Source organism: Lygodium microphyllum, chromosome 30 (assembly GCF_053477565.2).
Source record: "Lygodium microphyllum isolate KBCC chromosome 30, Lygodium_microphyllum_v1.1.10, whole genome shotgun sequence".
NCBI lineage: Eukaryota > Viridiplantae > Streptophyta > Polypodiopsida > Schizaeales > Lygodiaceae > Lygodium > Lygodium microphyllum.
This window is the reverse complement of record NC_141164.1, coordinates 18,746,393-18,761,445: the sequence shown is the minus strand read 5'-3', so window position 1 is coordinate 18,761,445 and position 15,053 is coordinate 18,746,393.

The window sequence follows — 15,053 nt, the reverse complement described above, 5'->3', positions numbered from 1 at the left end:
TCTTTGCTAAAATTATTAAGATTTTGGTTTGAAGTAACCAAACTACCACCAACATAATGCCATCTACTATAATAAAAGCTAAGGACAAAATTTTGAGTAGCAACTATATCTTTACAAGCTATAGAGTATTGATCTATGTTACATATAATTTTTCCTTCCATCCTAGTGTCCCATCCCTCATCAACAAATTGTATGACATGATCACACGTTAGTCTCTTCATTGAAAGCATGGCCTTTGATCTTTTTATCTCAATATTAGAAAAGAAGTCAATAAATATATCAATAGGCATGAACAAAGTAGCTTTGCTTGGCCTACTTGAGATATTAGGTTTTAATGCTCTTTGTATCTTAGAAAATATATGATATCTATAGCCCTCACTAGTAGTTGGACTTGGCAAAGGCCACTCAAAGCTTGATAATTTGGGCAAAAGGGGGATATTGAATCCCATTGGCTGCATTGCATGGGGACAATATAAGAATGTTTATAAAAGAATGATCCATTCTTTGCAAGCTTTGTCTTCTTTCTACCTTTGTACATTTCTTCTCCAATTGAATCATGCATAATATCAATAACATCAACAATAGACTCAATTGATTCCCATTGCTCAAGATTAGAGGGATAGACATCTACAAGATAAACAAACAAATGTTATAATGGAAAACCTTAAACCAAGTTCAAGAAAAGAAAAAAAATTAAGAATCAAATTCTTACAATTCGGTTTATACGTTGGAAGATTTGAAGTTCAAGGTTCCAAATATAGCTCTCTATGCATAAATACATATTGCACCAGTACCTCTTTTATGCTATTCTTATTTAATCCAAGCTTGAAATCTTGGATTCTACCCTTCCAAGCAAAGATGAAAAAGCTCTCATATCTTCACCTTTTCCCACGTTTTGCCTACTGCATGGTGATCCAACTGCCTTTGCTAATGATTGTAGGAATCCATATTCTATCTTTTCAAAATGAGTTAAATAGTGATATGGAGGTGATTTGAAAGCTTGGATGCCTTGTTGAAGGTCGAATTTTTGTGTCCATGAGAGAGAGAGAGAGAGAGAGAGAGAGAGAGAGAGAGAGAGAGAGAGAGAGAGAGGACTAGGCTACCACAAAGGAGGGAAACACACGAGAGGGATAAAAGAAAGGAGAAAAAAAGTACCAAGCTTTTTACTAATTTGAATCAAGATTAAACTGGTCATTATTATTAATCCAAACATATCATTAAATAAAAATTGCTGAGACTGTATATCATTAATGCAAAGAATGTCATAATCACAACTATAAGAGGTTAATAATAGATATTGATAATACAAGTTCGTAATATTATTATATATATATATTATATATATATATATACATCTTATTGTAAAATAATTTTTTACAATTTTTAAAATGGAAGTTTCGTTACGGAGGCTTTGCTTCTATTGGTCTAGAGCACACACTCTCTATATCCTAAAAGACATTTTCAAGACCTCAAAACTCCTCTAATGGATGGTGAGGGTTGGATAGGGTGGAGAGAAGGAGGGCTATGGTTGTTAGAGTTAGGGAAGTTCATAGGAAGAGAAAAATGTGGGTCATTGATTGAGTTGATAGGTCTTTAAGCACTCCATGTACTATCATATTGATGTGCATCCCTTCATGGGTGTGGCTACCTATCCAATGATGTGAAATGCTTGTGTAGTGGAACCAAGAGATGGATCAAGTTCCAAGTAAACTTTAAATGTTGTTCCATAATTTGTGGAAGGTTATGGCACTATGTTAACTTTAGGGAGACATGTCTACCAAGAAAACTTGGGATGTCTTGCCCTTGACATTCCATGAAGTGATAATGTGGGGGGATGGGCTAGGGGATCAACCCTTAGGTGCTGTGAATATGGCCCTATGTTTTTTTAATTTTCTTTCTTTATTTATTTCTTATTTTCTTCTTCTTCTCCTTTTTTTTTGGGTGGAATAATTTGATAAGTAGGCATGCTACTCAAGAACTGGCTCGCGAGCATGTTGAAGGCATCTCACACTGGCCATGTATTCTTTGAATGAATTGTGTAGCTACAAGTGTGACAAAGAGTAGAAGGGATGTGTATGTAGTGCAAACCAACTATCCATCATATCCTCTAGAAGCTCGGTACAATAAGGAGGTAATAGTGTGGCTCTAAGGTGAAGTCGTATCATTGCCACTTAGTCAATTCGTGTGTTGACATAAAAAAAATAGCGGTAGAAGTCCTCCTCATATGGCATGACTAGCTACCAAAGTAAAGTAATGAGGAGTTAGAAATAGTTGCAAGTGGTGATGAAAGAAGGATCAGGGTAGTTAGTAAATATTCCCACAAAGATGGGGTGAGGTCGAGGGGCTGGAACACATAGGTCTTCTTCTTGTCATTGGCTCTTATATCGGGAATCTTGGGAAAGTTATACCTATACCATGTTCTCCTTCTAAGTATTCCTTGCCATATCGATGAGGGTAGGGCTAGTGGAGTGGTTCACCTTCATGATCTTGCTTGAGTAGACAAAGGCATGCCGAGCCATCTTACCATTTTCTAGGATGGGGTATCTCCATTCTGGTGGCCTTGGCTAGGCTTCTCATGGTTTCATGGTGAGGTATGTACTTTTGCCTCTTATGACTTGACGAGATTTATTAAAGGCTTCTATATGAAGTTGCCTAGCCCACTTTTTTTCTATGCTCTTAGCTACCTTGATGAGCACTCATATTGTGCATAGGGGTAGTGGCTCCTTGAACTTATTTCCCTCATCCACCTTAAAGTAAAAAATCATTGTAATGTGCCTAATATTTTTGTAGTTCCTCTTTAAGGTTTACTTGCTCTACATGAAGTAGGAGCTTAGATGAAAGGGGAAAATCAACACCATCTGTGGTTGTGCCCTCAATTCCTCAATCATCGTTTCATAAGCTTCTTTTTGTTCTGGGGTTTCCTCCATTGGTCGCTCCATAGATTTTGGAATTCTCCAAAATCAAAGTCTGCTAGATCGAGTAAATATATGGGATGATTGCTAGTGGTTCCAAGATTAGTGGAGACATAAGGGGAGAAGACTCTTCATCTACTAGTCCCATTGTTTCTATCTCTTGCTTTCAATATCCCTTCTGCAAGAGGTTACTTATGACCTCCTATCTCATTGGCTTGGTAGTCATCAAGCATAGTCCCTTGATATGCTCCATTCCCTCCAAGAGACTTTGAACTATCCCTAGTTGGGCTTTGAGCTCCTTGGGGTTTTTGGACAGAGGTATGCATGCTTTAGTGGCTACCTCCCTATAGATCTCCTATTGCGTGATGAGGATGCACTTATAGGTGTCCAACTGGATCTTATACTATTTTTTTAAATATAAGACAATTCCTAAATTATTAGACAACTTGAGAAGCATTTCTCCTTGTAGTCTCAAGGTTTCTTTTTCCATAGAACTGGTAGCTTGGCCTAGCTGACTAATAATGGGTTGCTGAGCAAGGGTAACAAAGCTCAATACATATCCAAGTAGTGTGTATATATCACTAATATTAGACTCACAAAAATAGTTACTAGATCCAAAGCATAAAAAAAATCAGCCCATTGAAGAGTAATTGCATCCAATAAGCATCAAGAGAGCATGTACACAACTCAATGAGTCCCAATGTCTCGATAGGCTGAGCTCATGTGCATAAAACCCAAAGCTTTGATTGAATGCAAAATATCCAAGTAGCTCAAAGTAGCTCCCACTATAGAAAATCCAAATGATAAATGAGTAGTTCAAGCTCAATACATGAAATATCTAAGCATCCAGAAGCTAAGATATATCAACACCATACATTTGGGAACAATACAATTAGTTAAGCCTCAATCGCGTTAAGTGTAAGAGCACTATATCAAGTAGCCACTACCAATACGAATGCCATCAAGCTCAAAGTCAAAGCTCAAAAGTTTTTAAGAGCATAATCGAGTGTATAGCATCAATGTCATACATCAATACATCCAATGAAGTACATGAATGGCATTAAATCCCAATAGGCATAACCTTCACAGTCAAATAGCTTGTTGTCCACTATATTATAGTAGTGGAAACCATGTAAAATTGAGCCAATGCAAATGATTTAGCATCAATATATGTATGTAGTAGCATTAGTAAGCACTAATAGTAAGACATATGACTATCCCTGTGGTGTACATCCCACTTCAATAGTGTGCCCAACAATGCTAGGGAGTGTGCCTGAGGTTGTCCAAGTGTTCAAGAGTGCCCGATGCCACACGGGAGATAGATGTACCCAAATTGTCAAAGATAGGCTACTAGATAGTAGGCATAGTTCACATAGATTAGGTTGGAGCTCTAGTTGGTGTTGCTATTGGTGTTGGCCACTAGGGAGCGCTTTAGATGAAAGGTGAGAAGGATCGAAGCTTACATGCGAGAGCTATGGCGGGAGAGAAAGAGAAAGAAAGAGAGAGACAAGAAATGGGAACTCCAATGACCACAATGTGTGGCCGGGCCTTCCTTTATTCAAATTGTCACTAAAAGAATAAAGAATAAGTGACTGTGATGGGCACTTGCCACCTGCAATGTGCAGTGGCGGGTATTGTCAGTGTAGTAATACACGAGCGGCTAGGTGGAGGTGCCTTTACCCCCAACAACCTCCCACTTAAAGACGAATCTACCCCAGTGAGAGAGAAAAAAGAAAAGACAATACAACATGTACACATGTACAACAGGATGAGGAAAAAGACGTCATCTCATCCAATGCCCATCAATCTCTTGACGAAGGCAAAGCGCTTGGTAGTGAGGCTTTTTGTGAGCAAGTCTACAAGATTCTGCTCAATCGAAATCTTGACAAGGTCAACAGACTTGTCCTCAACGACCTTGCGAATGAAGTGATACCTCATCTCAATATGTTTTGTCTTTGTATGGAAGACCGGATTCTTGACCACAACTGAATGGCATTCATAGAATCCGAATGCAGTGTAGGCATAGCACCTGTCATACCAAGGTTTGCAATCAAACGGCCTAACCAGATAGTCTCCTTGCAAGCCTCTGTGGCTGCAATATACTCAATCTCTGTAATAGAAAGAGCCGTACACATCTACTCCCTGGACATCCAAGAGATAGTCTCTCCATGACATAAGTGAACACATAGCCAGAAGTGGACTTCCTTGTATCTGCATGTCTTGCATAATTAGAGTTAGTGTACCCCACGACTCCTGTATCTTGGATGCCATAACAAAGACACATATCTGTTGTGCCTTTCAGGTACCTCATGACATCCTAATGTTGCTTGCCAAGTGTAGCTATATAACATGCCACAACCCCAACTGCAAAAGAAATATCTGGACAGATGGCTATCATGGCATACATAGGACTGCCCACCGCTGATGCATAGGGAATCTTGGCCATTTCGGCCCTCTGCTCATCTGTCTGCAGACAATCGACCTGTGAAACCTTCACCTGAGAAGGTTAACATCCTTCATACGAAAGCGCTCAAGGACTTTATGAATGTACTCCCTTTGTGTCAGATAGAGTAGTCCCTAAGATCTATCGTGCATAATGTGCATACCAAGTATATGAGAGGCCTGTCCCAGATCTTTAATCTCAAAGCTCTTCTTGAGCTGAGCCTTATGAGCATCTAGCTCCTCATGAGCTGTCCTGTTAGAAGCATGTCTTCCACATAGAGTACCAAAATCAGTAAAGAACCGTCACGAGCTTTCTTCTTGTACAAGCACAGATCCGTAGCACTGTGGCTGTAGCCTTGTGACTGCATGAATACATCAAACTTATGGTACCATTCCCTAGGTTCCTGCTTCAAGCCATATAGACTCTTCTTTAGTTTGCACACTAGGTTTTCCCTGCCAGGGTCTGCAAAGCCCTTAGGCTGCTCCATGTAAATCCATCATACAAGTCCCCATGTAGAAAAGCCGTCTTGACATCCATCTGGTACAAGTCCAAGTCAAGCTATGCAACCAAGGCCAAGACTAAGAGTAGGGTGGTCATCTTGACCATAGGAGAAAAGACTTCATTAAAGTCAACACCATGGTCCTGCTTAAAACCCTTAGCAACCAATCGAGCCTTGTATGTCGGCTTGGGGTGTCTAGGGGTACTTTTCAGCTTGTACACCCAATTGCATGGCAAAGCCTTCTTACCTTGAGGTAAGGAAACCAAATCCCAAGTCTGATTCTTATGCAATGAGTCAAGCTCAAACTGCGTAGCCCTCTCCCAAGAGTGACAATCACCCCTTGCATAGCTTCATCATAAGTGAGAGCGTGGCCTTACGGACTTGGAAGGAGTAATGTAGCCCTTGTTGAAGGCTGTAACCATGTGAACGTTGCCCATGGCTAGGTGGATACATTGCAAGTCGTAGTTGACATTGCAACGAGCTTGCTTCTTAAAGCTTCGTCCTAACAACTCCGTGCCTGCATCTTTAGTGTTGGAAAACACATAGAAAATCATTGGCATGCTTTCAAACTCAATAGAAATTGCAGTTTTGCACTTTCCCAAGAGTGCACATGACCGGCCCCCATAGGCTGAGCTTGGCGTTAGTGGGCTGTAACTACGGTTTTCCAATTTGGGTCAAATGATCATGAGTTAAGATATTAAAGTCACCTCCCTCATCGATCAATGCATTGAAGGTGCATGTGTGCTTGGCAGTGACTATTATGCGTAGGTAAGCTGGTTCTATAGCTTCCTCATGCTCATCATCCATCTCACTGATGGTGTCTACTCATACATTGATAGGGAACGCTAGCATTAGAGGCTCATGTAGTGGGTGCATGGGAGGGAAGTACTTCTTAATGCAATTGCCATTGAAGAAACCTATGCCCTCGCCTTCAAGGGTTTTGAGCTCTACGTTTCCAATTCGGGTGATGGCCCAAACTTTGAAAGGACCTAACCCCTTGAAATTCATTTTTTGTTTATGTTCATTGAATGAGTACAAGAGTACTAAGTTACCATGTTCAAAGTCTTCCTGCTTAACATGCTTGTCAAACTAGCTTTTGCATCTTGCCTTCTCGCATATTAGTGCATGGGTGGCTAGAAGCTGAGTTTTTTATAAGCGTTTGAGCTCAACTAGGTGTTCCATCAATGCCTCCTTCCCATCCCATCTCTCTTGAAGGACTATCCTCAGGCTAAGAATGAAGAACTCTAAGGGTAAAATTGCCTCTGTTCCATAGGTCAACCTAAAGGGAGTCTGATCCTACAGCCATTTTGTAAGTTGTGCGGTAGGCCCACAAGGCCACCGTCAACTTGTTATCCTAGTCCCACGCGAAGCAAAGACTACCTTGGTCAGGACATTCACCAAGATTTTATTTGTGGATTCAGCTTGGTTGTTTGCCTAAGGGTAATAAGGTGAAGACTTCTGATGGATGATTAGGAAGGTGGATAGGAGATGAAGACTTCCAATGGATGATTAGGAAGGTGGATAGAAGATGAGCCATCACTTCATTGATGAAGTGTGTGTCTTGGTCACTAACAAGTCCAATGGGGTAGCCTAATTGTGAGATCACTTGCTCCCATAAGAACTTGGTAGTGGTCCTAGAGTCATTTCTTCTCGTAGTGCATGCTTTTGTCCATTTTGTTAGATAATCAATGGCGATAATGATGTATTTAGCTTGTGAATACTATGTTGCGAGACTAATGGGTCTGATGAAGTCAATCCTCCATTTCTCGAAGGGTTGTCATGCAATGATTGGGGTTAGCTCCATGTGATTCTTATGAATAGGGACCTTAGTCCGTTGGCACTTATCACAATGCTTTACAATTCATGCTGCATCTCAGAAAAGAAAGGGTGACCACAGTTCGGGCTGCAGCACCTTGCGGGCTATCGTATCTCCACTAAAGTGTGCTTCTGTGATTCCACTGTGTGCCTCTGTGAGTACATCATGCATTTCATGCTCACACATGCATCTACGTAGCAACCCATCTTGCCCCAACCTATAGAGTTGGCCTGCTATCAACTGATAGGGTTGGATCTTTAGGATGAGTCACCTAAGTCAAGCCTTTTCTATTGGTTGTTTAGGTAGTCCATGCTGAAGCACTTGAACTATGTCATTTGCCCAATACATGTTGAGAATAGAAAATGATGCTTGCCCTGAAGAGGCTAGAAGATAGACATAAGATGTATGCTCTAGGAAGAGGGTCAAAAATCCCGTATACACAGTGAGGAGAGTGGTACTATCCAAAATCTATAAAGGAATGTACTTGTTGATACTCATTAAAAAAAGTAATGATACTATAATTTTGAGTCATTGTTAGTGTCATTGTCCATCTTACACAAGAATGTGTTTATGAGTCCAAGATAATCTATCTTGGAACCTAATTCACTTGTGTAACAGTTAGTTTATCTAAGGCTATGTCACTATGAGTTGTGTATTCATCTTCTATCCTCCATAGCTCCTACCATGCTTTAGATCCATGTTTTCAACATGGGATGAGAGCTTAACTGAGCATGGCATAACTCCCTTCTATGCTCTCTGAGTCCCTCTTAACCTTAGGTTAGCTCAAATCCAGCGGATGGTTCCATTTCTCACTTCCATCTCCACTTGACCTTGTGGCAGCCATAGCCAAAACAATACCTACCTACATTGGAGCTCTTGCATCTCTCTATACAAGGCATATCTTCATGAACTTCCTTCTAGGGATTTAATCCCTGACTCTAGGCACAACTATCTGGCATGTCAAAGCCCAACATTGGTTGCTCCCTACTCCAGGATTTCGAAAAAATACAACTTGCTGTAACTTTACGCATGTCATCGTTCGTACAACCTAATCTACCTCTACGCATCGCAATACATCCTGTGAGTGTAGGGCATTTGAATCCCATTGTATGAGCTCTCTCACCACCAGAGGGTTCTTCAAAAGATGAACTATAGCTCCTGCTACAAGCAAAAATCCAGTCGGCCTGTTTGCAAATCATAACAGAGACTCCATAGCCTTAGCTCAAGCTCTTCTCCTAGTTCAATTTCTCATCCTTCTCAGTCAACTGAAGCCTCTGACACTCATATTTGATCAGTTCTAGCAAGTATATACCTTCAAGAAGAAGCTTTGGAGCAGTCTTGAAGATCAAGCTACCCGCTTGAAGATTAAGAAGCCCACCTTGACATCAAGCATCATCAAGCTCGATATCAAGTACTTCAAGTTCATCTTTTACCCTTACTTCCTTCAGCTCAAGCTTGTCAATGCCACTTAGTATCCAGCAAGGAAACTATAACAAATCAGCAAGCAAGTACTCCAATATCAAGATTCAACTTGGAAGATTCAAGAACAAGCTAGTATCTCTTGATACTAAATAGTGTTGTTTAACACTAAAGTCTATTGTATCCCTTGACACAATATTTTCCAACTCATTTATTGATTTATCTCAACTGATTCTCAGTCATGGAAATGCTAAACATAAAGAACTATAAATGGATACTTTTCTTGAAGAGTAACATGGCTCATGTTGCTCACTTACACTACATGCAAGACTTGGTTGACCCACTTGTTGTTTGTAGGAAGGCATGGAGCTGTCTACATAAAAGAGCAATCAATGATCTTATTTGAAGACCTTAAAGACATTTTTGCTACCTCAAAAATGATGATACCTTTTCTTGGGGGGGAGATGGACAAGAAGAGATAAGTCAAAGTCAAAGAAGTTGCAAAGTAAAGAGTGACAAAGCAAGCAAAATGAAGGACAAGATGTTGTATGATCTCAAAAGAAAATCCAATGTAATGTCAAGCCATGAGTCAAAGCCATATGAAATCCCAAACGCTATGTATCCCAAGATTTATGAAATAGTTCAACAAGTCATGTCAAGTCACAGCAATGTACCCATCTCAAACTCACTGAGAAAGAAGACCAAAAGGACCTCACAAAGAAGACTAGAGCACAAGATATTGAAGAACAAGTCAAAGATGAAGGGCATGAAGACCAAGAAGGAGTCCAAGAAGATTAAAGACACCCAAAAGATTGAGAAAAGCAAAGGATACCAAAGAATCATGAAGAAGATAAAGAAATTTCCGCTGCTGACAAAAAAGAAATTTTCCCATAGTGGATATTTATTTCCCGTAGTGGATCTTTATTTGCCATAGTGGATCTTATTTCCCATAGTGGATGTAAAAGCCCTTACTAAAGATGTAAAGTTTCAATCCTTAAATTGACTAGACTACCAAATAGTTAGTCTCCTAGGCCATGCCATCATGAAGGGGGGGCAAAAGCCAGCAAGGGTAGAGACTCATCATTTGAGGGGGGGTGTTGAGAATAGCAAATGATTCTTTCCCATAGAGGCTAGATGTATGCCCTGAAGAGGCTAGAAGATAGACATATGATGTATGCTCTAGGAAGAGGGTCCAGAATCCCATATACACAGTGAGGAGAGTGGTACTATCCAAAAGCTATAAAGGCATGTGCTTGTTGACACTCATTTAAAAAAGTAATGGTACTATTAGTTTGAGTCATTATCAGTGTCATTTTCCATCTTACACAAGAATGTTTTTATGAGTCCAAGATAATGTATCTTGGAACCTAATTCACTTGTGTAACAATTACTTTATCCAAGGCTATGTCACCATGAGTTGCATATTCATCTTCTATCCTCCATAGCTCCTGCCATGCTCTAGATTCGTGTTTTCAACATCATGTTGGCTCTAAACAAATCTCTTTCGCTAGACAAGCTTAATAGATGTGTGTCTGGTAGTTCTTCTACAATGCCTTGTTCAATAGCTTCTCTTGTGGGGACGTGAGATACATGATCGGCCATGTAGTGCTGCTTCCCTTTACGTACCACCATGGAAAAGTAAAACTCTAAAACCATAAGTAGCCATCGAGTAATGCATCCTATAGCACACGTTTTATTAACAAGATATCACAAGGCTTGATGGTCAACAAAGAAGGTAAAAAACATAGCCAAAAGATAATGCCAAAATTTCTTTACAGCAAATACCATGGCCAACCCCTCTCTCTCCATTGTTGAGTAATTCATTTCGATCTCAGTGAGTTGTTTGCTAGCAAATCTCATTGGGTAATCTAGGTTGTGTTCACTAGGCTAGCACAACACAACTCCTACGGCAAATTTCAAAGCATCAATGTGCACATGGAATGTGAGAGTCCAATTTGGGACTTGTAGAATTGGTGCAATAGTTAGAGCCTTTTTCAGTTCCTCATATGCGCGTTGGCATTCCTCGGTCCGTTCGAATATAATCAATAGCGTATATAGAGGCCTAGCAATCAATGCATAGTCCAACACAAACCATCGATAATACCCTATATGGCCTAAGAAGCACTAAACGCCCTTGTAATCGGTTGGGGGTAGTAGATCGAAAATGATCCTAACCTGTGAGAAGTCCATGGAAATGCCGTTCTTTGACACTACGTGCCCTAGGATGCATTCGTGCTTCACTCAAAACTGGCACTTCAAGGGGCTCAATGAGAGAAAATATAGTCGACACTATTCAAAGACCACTCGGAGTCTGTTTAAGTGTTTCATCCAAGTAGAGTGAATACAAGTCATCCACGAAGACCTCTAACCCCTTCCTAAGCATATCTTTGAATATAGTGCACATTAGTCATTGAAAGGTAGCTTGCGTGTTAGTTAACCCAAAAGGCATGACTATGTAGGCAAAGACACCCCATTCAGTGGCAAATGTGGTCTTATGCCTATCATTAGGATGCACTTGCACCTAATTGTATCTAGAGAAGCCGTCCAAAAAACTGTAGGCCTCTTTTCCAGCCACTCTCTCGAGCATGTGCTCGGTGGTGTATGGCAATGGATAGTTATCTCTTGTCGTAGCCATGTTTACCTTCTTGTAATTGACGCACACTCTAATCTTTCCATTCTTCTTCAAGACGATGACTATGGGTGAAACCCAGTCCATGTGCTTAACCGGTGTTGCATCTGGTGTCATGGGTATGTTGTGAGTCACTACACTCGGTCCACCCCTTTGAGCTCTTCTAGGGACCAAGCAAAGATGTCAATATATTCTCGTAAGAGAGCAATGAGACTTGCTTCCTCTTCCTTAGTGAAGTCATCAGCTATAAAGATAGGTTGGGGTGTCTCCCCTTCCTCGGCTAAATTGACTCCTTGACCTTGGCGGGTTCTTCCCTTGGTTCACTTGATTGCCCTTATCGTTTGGCTCCCAACAAGATCATTACCCTATCTCCTTTTTTGAACTTTGTAAATCGCTTTGGTAGGCCTTGCGATTTTTCTGCTCTTCTGCCTACATTTCCTTAGGAAGCTTCCATCATTTTTCCCTTAATCGTTGGTGCCTTAGGTAGACGGATAGGGCTCCCTTAGTGCATCTAGTCTTGGAAGTTTGAGGTATCTCATGATAACTATCTGAGCTGACTTTTAACTCAGAATTGAACTCTTCGTCTTCACTAGAAGAGGGAGTCTCTCCTACTAGTCGTAGCTCGGAAGGTGAGTCTGTTTCTGAGTAGTGGCGCATCACTTGGTTGGGCTAGGCCTGCCTACTCATAGTCAATTGAGCCTAAGTGCTCCAACTAGGTTCGATCTCAATCCATGCGCATGACTCCTCTCTCTACCCTAAAGGAATTCTGCTTGCATGGTCTAGAGCCAACTCGTATTTGTTTGATTACACGCCCCCCAATGTCGTATTCTATAGTGTCTAGTTTCCCTTTGCTCTCATTGTTGAAGGAATAACAGTCTTTATATTCGTCCGTCGTCAACAGAGCTATCTTTGTCTGACTGCTCATCATTCCCCAAGTCTTGATACGTCTCTTCTCATTGGTTGGGGACTAGCCCAATCGTACATCAAGTTGAAATTGTGCACCTTGGGCCATCACCACTTAGGCTCATCCAAGAGATCTTGGAGTGGCTTGAGATTCATTGTTGGATTGCCCACCAACTTGTCAGTCAGATATCCTAGGATCTCCAAGAGCTCTCATCTATTGTTTGGGACTTGGAATGCGACAAGATTGGGTTTTCTATGTAAGCTTCTAGCCATCATGCAGACTGGTATTGAGGGTGTGTCCTTGGGCTTGCCAATCGTCTTGATGGCTTGTTTGTACTCCTCATTGTTTGAGAACAATAGGTCGAGGGTAGCAAGAATATGCATCCAGTCTCACTCATTGTCATGACATGGGATATACTTGGTTAAGGACCCATAGGATTTCCTAATCTTGTTGTCACACTTGAGCATGGTTAGGGCAATTGGCATAGTCTTCAAGGTGTCCATCTCTACCCTTATAGCCTCCGTTCAATTGCCTAGGAAGATGAGACCATTGCCCCAGTCTTCTATGACTCTCGGATTACGCATCCAGGGTCGGCCTAGGAGGATGTCATAGTCCACTCCCTTCATGATTATAAAGTCAATAGAGAATTGGACTCTTGTAATCTTCATTGGCCAATTCTTTAATATGCCGAATGGTTTCACCTTCATTCCATTAGCTAGTGTGACGTTGAACCTAGTAGTCTTGACCAATGGATTACCCCAAGTTTGGAGTACTGCATTGCTTGGCACACTAACTCCTGCTCCTTTGTCTATGATTCCCTTTCTTGTGACATCTCCAAGAGCTAAGACTGGCAGGACTACATGCATCTCTGTGCCTTCCCAAAAAGCATTGATGTACAAGGACTTAGGCACAGAGTGCAGTGTCAGGCTAGGTATTTGCGTTCCGCATCATGCTCGTGTGAGTGCGGCAGCTTGCTCATTTGATTCTTCAACCCACTGTTTTAGTTCTTGTCATATTGTTGGATGTTGCCTAAGCAGGTCTCCTAAGCTTAGAGTCATAAGGGTGGTCACCAATGCATTAAGGAGGTTGCTAGCTGCTTGCCTCTCTCTTAAGCCCATGGTTCTTGGCCAATGGCCTTGACTAATTCGCTGGCCAATGGCCCATAGCATTTAGACTTTGTCTAAGCGGCACTACTTGTGGTGCAGTCACATCCCTCAATTTTAGTCGTGGGGGTGAGACTAGCGTGCTCATGCTCAAGAAATCATCAATCTCGTCTTCTAGTATGGGCTCAACATCTTTTAGGTGCTTCTTTCACCCACTCCTTCACCTTCTCGATGGCTTCAAGTTTGCGCTTCAGGTTGGGGTACTCCCTAACCTTAGCACTTCCCTTTTCAACCGTCTTTGGAGCATCAGACCTGATGTTTTTGCCTCTACATTAGTGACTTTCTTTCTAGCAGGCAGTGTCGTGGCACTTTCAATTTTGAGCGTAATCTTATTGTATGGTCTCTTCTTCCTCCATCTTTGACTCTTCTTTATGATTGAGTTTGCATCGATATTGCTAGGCCCTGGCAATGATATTCTGGTCTGCTTTGTTTGTGCACGGGCCATGACATGCAATGGGATGGCCTCCCCATCAAGTCTCTTGACATCGAACAACCCCAATGGGACCGATGGCTCATTTGCTGAGCTAGAGGATGACTTCATTCTAGGGCAATTGACAAAGAGGTGAGTGATTCCACACTCAATGCATCTTAGGTTGGCCTTGTCTCTATTTGCTTGCTCTCTCTCGCGCACCACGAAGAAACGTGTCCTGGTGGGTGACCATAATGATTGGCTCTTGTTTTTGTCCCCCTAGACCTCTGCCTCTCCCTTTACCTAATGTCATCACTGGTACTAGTCAGTAGTCCATAAGGACTATATTTCCTTCTTCATTGTATGATACGTAAGGGTGTACATAAGGCTCATCATTGTTCAGCTCCTCCACATAGTGGACTAGAATGTCACTCGATGGATGAGTTACATAGGGTCCAGGTGGTCTCGAGATACTTGTAGGGTTTATCTCCATACTAGGGATGGTCAGCTTAGCATCATTAGATGGCTGGGAGGGACAATGGGGCTCCCCTTCCAAAGAAGTTCGGTGGCTACTTGCAAGGTAGTGTTGACCATAAGGTTGCGAGTATGGGAGTCTCTAGGATAATCAACAATGCATGGCGTCATGGTTGAACCTACCACAATTAGCGCAAGGTCATAATCTAGGGTCCTGACACTTGGTTGGCAGGTGGTTTCCGCCACAATGCACGCATTAGATGTGTGACTGCATTAGTCATCTCATTATCTCTTGAAATTTGGCTATTTCCATCTTCATTTTTGCTAGCTCTTGTCCTGAATCAATGCCCTTCCCTTTATCCTAAGCACTTGGGCCTAATCTCTC